Source organism: Camelus bactrianus, chromosome 20, assembly GCF_048773025.1.
Source record: "Camelus bactrianus isolate YW-2024 breed Bactrian camel chromosome 20, ASM4877302v1, whole genome shotgun sequence".
NCBI lineage: Eukaryota > Metazoa > Chordata > Mammalia > Artiodactyla > Camelidae > Camelus > Camelus bactrianus.
The window spans coordinates 19,003,612-19,012,472 of record NC_133558.1 but is presented as its reverse complement, the minus strand read 5'-3'; positions in this window follow the sequence as shown (position 1 = coordinate 19,012,472).

Genomic DNA, 8,861 nt, shown 5'->3' with positions numbered 1-8,861 from the left:
AAGAAATAAAAACTGCATGTTCAAAGGAAAAAAAAAGAAAGAAAATTGCATGTTCTTTTTATGACATTTATTTTCTCCTCTATAATAAACTGGATACATTTTTTTATAAGGTCATAGATTTTCTCTATGACCTTTATTTTCTTAAAAGCTGCATTAAGTGGTGGATATATTAAATTCTTTATTGATCCAAGGGTAAAATAAGCCTAAAGATAAATATAAAATCATCTGTATTGCTCAATTGTACTATTTTTTAAATTTTATTTTTTATTGAAGTATAGTTGATTTACAATGTTAGTTTCAGCTATACAGCAAAGTGATTTAGTTGTGTGTATATATATATATTTTGTGTATACATATATACATATATATATATTAGATTCTTTTCCATGATAGCTTATTACAAGAAGTTGAATATAGTTGCCTGCGCTATACAGGAGGTCCTTGTTGTTTATCTATTTTATATTATAGTAGTCTGTTGATACATTTATTGAATTCTGTTTTCCTTTGAGAAATTTGTACCATTTGTAGCTATGTTCTTCACATATATGATTCCAATTACTCTTCATTTAATCATTCATTTTCTTGAATATTTTCTTCAGCAAGCAGTGTTCAATTTGCAGAGGATAATACAGTGGAACAGATCCATGAATTCATGACATAAGGACATGGATCTTTTTCAGTTGAGAAGGTGGGCAATGAAAAGATCAACAAGTAAATGCATGTCTCTTCCAGAAGGTAAAACACACGGAATGTAAGGAATAATCAGCTGCCATGGTAGGCCCTCTTTTGTAAGGTTGGGTCAATGACAGCCTCTTTAAGAAATGACATTTGAGCAGAATGCTGTCGGAAGTAGGGGGGTTAGCCATGTAGATATATGAGAATATAGCACTTTTTCACAGAAATGACAGCCCATGAAAGAGCACTGGTATACAGTGCTGCTGCTGCTGCTTCTTTATTTTTTGGTGGGGGTAGGTAATTAGGTCTACTTATTTTTAGAGGTACTGGGGGCTGAACCTAGGAACTCATGCACGCTAAGCATGTGCTTTACCATTTGAACTATACCCTCCTCCCAAGTGTGCTTCTTGTGAGGAAAAGCATGATGTCCAGCGTGCCTGGAGCTCAGTGGGTAATGAACAGAGTGGCAGGAAACGAGAACAGAAAACTGGCTGTGGTCTTGTAATGGACGTCCTGTTGGTCATCTGAAGGTTTTCAGCACTTACTCTGGGTGATCAGCATAATATTGGGGCATTTGAGCAAAGAACTGACTTGATGTAACTTCTGTGGTAAAAGAATCACAGTATTGCTGTTACTGAGTCCAGACTCGTTCTCCTCACCGCATGACAGGCCAATACATTATGAGACGAGGTGTTGGGGCATGGGATAATGACTTTATTTAGGAAGCTAGCACACTGAGAAGATGGGAGACTAATGTCTTAGAGAACCATCTTCCCCAAGCCAGAATTCAGGCTCCTTTTATACTCAGAAGGAGTGGGTGTGGCTGGGTGTTGCAAACTTTTTAGGGTCGGAATCTTTTGTTCTGTAGCTGTCCACGAAAGTCAGGTCATGGTGTTCCTGTAAACCTCCAGCAAGACAAATGTTATTCAGCTCTCCCTGGGTCCCCAACCTGCCAGCCAACCTGCAGATTTTGGATTTACCAGCCTTCATAATCACATGAACCAGTTTCTTAAATAAATCTCTCTATAGATACACATCCTCTTGGTTCTGTTTTCTAGAGACGCTAGACTGATACAGATTTTGGTATCCCTCATTCTGAGCATTAGGAATTCCTTTTCATGCTCCTTGAGCCAGAGAATTTCAGCAGGCATCTCCTAGAACTCTCTCAGACTGTGGATGGTATTAACTGTGTCACTTCTGTGCTTCTGACTGTGTTAAGCTCCGGCTAGGGGATACTGGAGGGAAAAAGTAGTAAACACTGCCAATTTGGTGATGACTTGAATTCTAGTATGCTTTCCCAAACCACCTGCTAATGTTTACTTTTCAGGTTGCTCAGATAGGTTCTTCTTGCATTCTGTTCAGGTTTTATGGCTACATTTATGGAAGAAACAGAGTGCGTTTATGCCATCATCTAGGAACTAGACCCTATGTTTTGAAATTTGATTGACAGTCAGTGAAACAAAAGAGTCAGGGCTTATCTCTCCCAGGTTCAGTTTTCCACACTGTTTTCAACTGTGTCAGTATTGGAAGGGATTGACTATAACAGCAATTGCAGGTGTAGAAACAGCTGGGAGGTAGTGGAAGCACCACCAGGTTGCAAACTCAGAAGCTGGACATTACTGTTAAATACCAGTGAACTCTAAGTCAAGACTGTCATTCCTTAATTTCAATTTTTTTCTGTAAAATGAACATAATTTTTGAGAACGTAAATGCAAAGGTAAGTTTTGAAATAAATTACTGTAGAAAACAGCACTTTGCTATTTGAATGGCAAAATGATGAGAACTAACATCTCTTGTATGCTGATGTGTGACACTATTTAATGTCACTAGTATATATATATATTTTATTAGTATATGTTAATCTATTAGATATTCACAACAGCCACTATCTTTTTTTACAGATACAAATTGAGCCACAGAATTGTTAACTAGCTTTCCTAAGTCACATATCTAACAACTTGGTGGGCCATTGTTCAAACTCAAGCAATCTGATTCTAAAAGCTGTGTTCTTAACTGATGTATATAATACACTAAGAATTATTGTTTCCGTGGAATAAGTAAAAAAGAATGAGGAATTGGATCAGTTCATTTGGAATATTTCATTAGATTATTCTAGCTCATCACCACAAAACAAAGAATTTGAAATTTTGGAGTTTTAATTCTATATACTAATATAGAGTAGGTAACTAGAATAACTTTGGAGCCCCCTATGGTATTTTCTCTCCAAGACTCCAGATTATGGTGATTATGAATCTGTACTAAAGACACATGCTCACCAAGACCTGTATCAAGAAACAATCCATTCATTTCACACTGGTCAAGCAGCAGCTGCTTAAAGCCATCATTTTGCAGGTTCCAAGCAATTAAAACTTGTCTCCTTAGAAATTAGCTGTTATCAAGCAAGGTCTTGTTCTACTAAGGTCACTAGAATTAGAAAACTTACAGATAATTGGATTAAAATGTTTTCACAAAGTCAGTCAGTACATAATTGTTTAAGTGCCTCAAAACTATCTTCCCAGAAGAGCAAGATGATTTATCAGAGTCTGCACACTAAACATCTTCAAGGGTGTCTCCAGAGGTCCCAGCTCTGTTAGGCACTCACTGGTGCTTCTATCTCAATTTTGCCTCTTGGTTTTAACAATTTCACAATTTAACTTCTGGAAGAGGACCCTGGGGGCAGGCTGCTTAACAAAGAACATTGAGATAAACTTTCTTCAAAGTTTAAGCCCTCCCCAGGGAAAAAGAGATTGGTAACTGCACACAAAACACCACTCAACTGTAAAGTAGAGTCATTATTATTGAAAAAAGGAAGGCACTTTAGGAAACCTTGAGGGTGTTTTATTTTCTCTAAGAGCCACTAACTCCAGAATGAAGGAGAACTGGAGGCTTGTTAATATCAACTCTATCTATTCATGCAACCATTTATTCAATTCACTCATTCAGTTCACCATCAATTACTCACTCATTTCATTCAATTATTTATTCTAATATCCTAGATCATTGTTATAATGTCCTTCCACTTTCAGAGTTCTAGTTAAACCAAATTGAACAATAATTCAGGTCACATAACTGTTAAGAATGTGCCTCATCTTGTAACATGCAAGCTTTTTTTTCCCACTTGATGTTTATATTGCAGCATTTTCAATAATTTTGTTCAATTTTATAAGTAACCTCATGCTTTTCTACAGGATACTGCTATTCATGAATCATGGTATAGATTTTTCATATCTGAACACAATTCACTGTTGGGACTAGAGTCTTATGTGTGATATTTGTAAATTATTTTCATCTAGCCTTGAAAGCTATATGCATTATATATACTATATAATACTATATACAGATTACAAACATACATATATATAGATATATTTAATAAAATTGTGTATTTGGAGTATTTCATTAGATTATTCTAGTTTGTGAAACATGTATTATCACACTTAAGAATCTACAGAAGTGGGATGCTGAGTCAAGGAAGAATAACTTTAGATAAGAACAGAACAGTGATAACAGTTCTGTGAAAAATCCTCTCCTACGCCTTTAGCTGCATCTTTTCATTCTAAACTCATAATTAAGTTGCCTTGCTCTAGAGCTTCTTCTGTGGTTACATTTGGATTAGTTAAATTAACCACCACTCTTCTTTCCCCTCAAGTCTTCTGCCTTTTTGCGTAATCAAATCTTGAAATGGTGTAAATAATTTTACCTTAAATTGTAAAGCACTTTTCATATATATCATCTCTCATATATATCATCTCATTTAATCTTCATGGTGACTCCTTTAGGCTATAATAGCTTAATGAAAAAGTACTGGATTTAGAATTGGACTGCTTGAGTGTTGAGAAGACTACACTTACCTGTTATGTGACATTGCTCAATCAATTCATCCACTCATTCACTAAATAAATAAATAAATAAATAAAACAAAGGAAACAAAGCTGTTTTCCCAGATAACTGACTTCTGATTTTCTTTTTCAAACTCCTGGAGAAATAAATACAAAAATCAATTCTTAATGGGCTACAAATAATCTCTTATTTTGTTAGGTTTGATGTACAACATTTTCGTAATCAGTTATTCACAGGATCTCCTTACTCTGCTTTCTCCTTAATCCCAAGAATCAGTGACAGTCTCTTTGTCTTGAATGCTTATTAAAACAGAAACTAAACACTTTGCTAGGTAGTCACTTGGCACCAAGCCAGGAATATACAATTCTTGGACCAATTGAAAACAAAGCAGAGTTTATTTAATTCCACACTGTGTAGAATGAAATAACCAAAACTTGCCTTGATGTTACTACTAGAAGAGTGAAATCAACATTTTAATATTTTTTGGTGATTTTTATTTTCTTATTTTATTTTTTATTTATATTTATTTATTTAATTGAAATATAGTCCATTTACAATGTTGTTAATTTCTGGTGTGTAATTGTCCTCTGGATGGGATGAGTCATTCTGATTTGCAGCACAGTTTGAGCCAGATGTGTTCTTAAACAGATGTGGGCAGACTGAGCAAGGAAATTATCAGTGGCAGACAGCACTGAGATATGTAATGAGAACATAATTCCTTCCCCACTGGATCTGCCTTAAAAAATTAAAGAAATTATCTTGCAAGAGCAGATTTCCTGGTAATCACACACAGGAATCATGAAGGAGGGGGCGTGGGAATATGAACACAGGCTGACTTTAACACACCTCAAAGGCTGCCTGTAGAGTCTGATTTCAGCTGATCGGCAACCACTTTTAGGCAAGGCAAAAACAGGAGAAAGAGAAGGAGAAAATGGAAAGAAAAGCCACGTCTACTACTAAGTACCATTTATTGAATGACAGCCGTGGGCAGGATCTCTTAATAAGCATTGCGCCAAGAATTTTACATGTTACTCTAATTTTTATAACAACATTGCCCATATATTACAGAAGAGATGACTTGAGATAAGATTTAAAGTAATTGCAAGAGCAAGTAATGAAAGAAAATTAAGAGAGATTGAAAGAAAAGAAACCACTGTGCATTGTTGCTATTATTATTATTATTATGGAACAAGGAAGAATAAATAAATTTGAAAGAAAACATATATCCAATGTTTCATGGAATCTTCTTTTTTCATAAAGTCTGATTATATAGAGCTTCATCTGGTATCTAACAGCTTTCTCTTTGAAATTTCATTTTGTTTGACTTATCTTCACATTATCCTCAATTAAAGTCATTAATATTTGTTGACCATTCACGTCTTGGCATTTGCCAAGAAGAGGAAGACAGAGCGATTGCCCTGAGTGGCTTTAAATGTACAAGGAAAACATTCAAATACCCAATATACAACTTCAGAAAGAGAATCTGAAGAGATATAAAGTGATCTACACTTCAGAGAAGAAATAAATCAAGTATTAATTCATTGTCCAGTGTTTTGGGCTTTGTGGGGTGGAAATAACCAAGAGTTCTCCCCTCGTTAATATATGTATTGGTATACGAGGGCTGATGGATCACTTAGTAACGAGGCTCTCATATTCCTTAATTTTTCCCTCCATCTGTGAGTTCTATGCAGCAACTGGGAAAAAACTGCTGAATGAGACAATTTCTTTGTGATTTATTTTAAATCATGTGAAATCTCACTGAAGTTTTTTCGTGTGTGTCTCACTAATTCAGGTTCTTAGGAATGATAACTGGGAGAATTCTAAATCTCTAGATCAACACCCCCTCCCCATTTCTTATCAATCTGAGAAGCTTTTGTTAGTCATTTTCATAGCCTCTCTCATTCACTGCATTTTTCTGTTCTCTGATGTTCATCCCTCCTGTTGACAGTTCAGATTTATTCTCTCTCCCTCATGTCTCTTCCATGAAGAATTAACTTGACCTTTACGATCCTTCCCCCTCACCCCCCCCCGCCCCCGCCTTCCCCGGCCCTTTCTACGTTATGTTGTCAGGCAGGGTGTCAGTACTTTAAGATTTACAATAAAAATCGATATTAAATTTAAAATGTTAAACTAGTTTTGGTTGCCAAATTTAAAAAGGCTTTTCCCTCTTACTTCGTGAATGTGAATGGTAATCTTTCTAAAATATCCCCAACTTAATCCATTTTTATTAAAGCCCCACACCGCTATTAGGAAACGGGAAGAATTCAAGAGTAAGGCAATGCTTTCAACATATTTTCTCTCTTTTTGTGTCTTGTTTTGTGACCTCTTTTTCCTTAAACTGATAAAATAATAAACCACATTATTATCCATACTTAATTTTGACTTTGGTACATTAAATATTTTAGTCTGTCAAATTTATACAGGTAATGATCAACAGACTGGGAAATTAAAAAAGGAACAATTTTGAGCATTCATTTTCATGAGACAGATACCATGCTAGTTTGTCATAAAATATGTTTCATTTAATCCACATGGGATTAAAAAAAAAACTTCTATGGCTTAAGCATTTTAATCTCTATTTTAAAAAAAAATTATTTTTTGTGGTTTTTTGTGGGGAGGTAATTAGGCTTATTTATTTTTAGAGGAGGTGCTGGGGATTGAACCCAGACCCTTCTGTGTGTGAACTAGGCATGTACTCAATCACTGAGCTATACCCTGTCCCATTAATCTCTATTTTTAAAAGAAAAAATAAGATTCAGAATACCTAAGTAACAGAACTGAGTCTGTGTACCAAGCCTCTTCTTTTGCAATTCATACCTCTGTCTTATATCTAAAAATCTATAAGTATTTGTGAAAGACATAAAGAAACATTGGGAAAATAGTCAAAATTACACTGAACATTTATCTAGCCAAGGCTTTATCTTTCACGGTGATATCAGAGACTATCTGAAGAAACATGTTACAGTATAATTACTTTGCTGAATATTTATATAAACTTATAAAATATTGATCATTCCCAATTTACTGATTTTCCTTAAATTTCTCATTTTGTGATACATTTATATGAATTAAATATATGTTATTAAATCTGCTCATTTTCTGGGAAGTAAATATCCTTCCTTGTTAGAATTAACAGTCTTGCTTTTTCAAACTCAATTTAAAGAACATAACTTTCTGTCACTTTCCATAAAATTTCTCATTCAAGATTGGAAAACTTACTACAGCTGCTCTTTGTGTGTGGGTAGTCATCAAAGCTGATCACAAAATTCTGACCTTTCTCATCTATGATGACATCTTTTTAAACATGTTGTTTCCCTTGAAAATCCAGGGATTTTTTATTGGTGATTTTTTTTTCTTTTTCTTTTCTTCATTTATTTCCTTCTTTCCTCCCTCCCTTTCTTCCTTCTTTCCTTCCTTTTCCTTTCTTTCTTTCTTTTGTAATGGGAGCCTGAACTGAATGATAAAAGTATTTTATCTTTTCTATTCTCTGTCACCTGGGACTTGGAGCTTCTGAAGTTTTCACTCAGGGGGAGTGGTTTGGTAAACGGTAGGGTTTTGTCGTCCCTAGCTGAGTGGTAGAGGTATAAATCACCTGGAGAAGCTTGTTAAAATGTATGTACCTAAGTTCCACACTTAGTAGTTCTGATTCGGAAGGTCCGAGGTGACATCCATAAATCTGATGCCTAATACACTCCCAGATGTTGCTGCTGCTGTTCATCTGAGTACCACACGTGAAGAACCACTGCGATAGCTGCGTCATGTATTTCAGAAAGGCAAACAGGATTTTATACGTTAAAAAAAATGAATCCCTAATGTCAGGTCTCCTGGAAAGCTAGAAGCCAGTGTTTATAGTTATTTTTCATGTTAGAAACTGAGGCCTATGCATTGCATTTCAGATTTAGAATAGCTACTTTAGTCTTCCATTATCATCTCTACTAAACATAAAACTATCTACTTACTAGAAGGTCCTAAAACAAATTTAATAACAGTACCTGAGAATATCATAAAGAGGCCCAGTCCATTAAAATTTTTTATTTAAATCTTTGCAACTACTTTATAAGTACTTAGAAATGAATGTAAGCCTACAATGCTGTTTTGTGATTTCTGAATTCTCTTACCATCTTTTACACAGATTATTAATATTTTCAGTAATAATCATATGACTATAAATTTATAGAATTTGTATTGCAAAGATTTCCTCTGAGGCTTTCTGGATATATATTTACCAAATTTTAAAGGCTACATAGCATTTTGCTCAAATTACTTTTCATTTAATAATTTAAAACTTCCTCCCAAAATAAAGTCAAGTACCAGATGGTTTCAATGGTGAATTCTACCAAAAATCT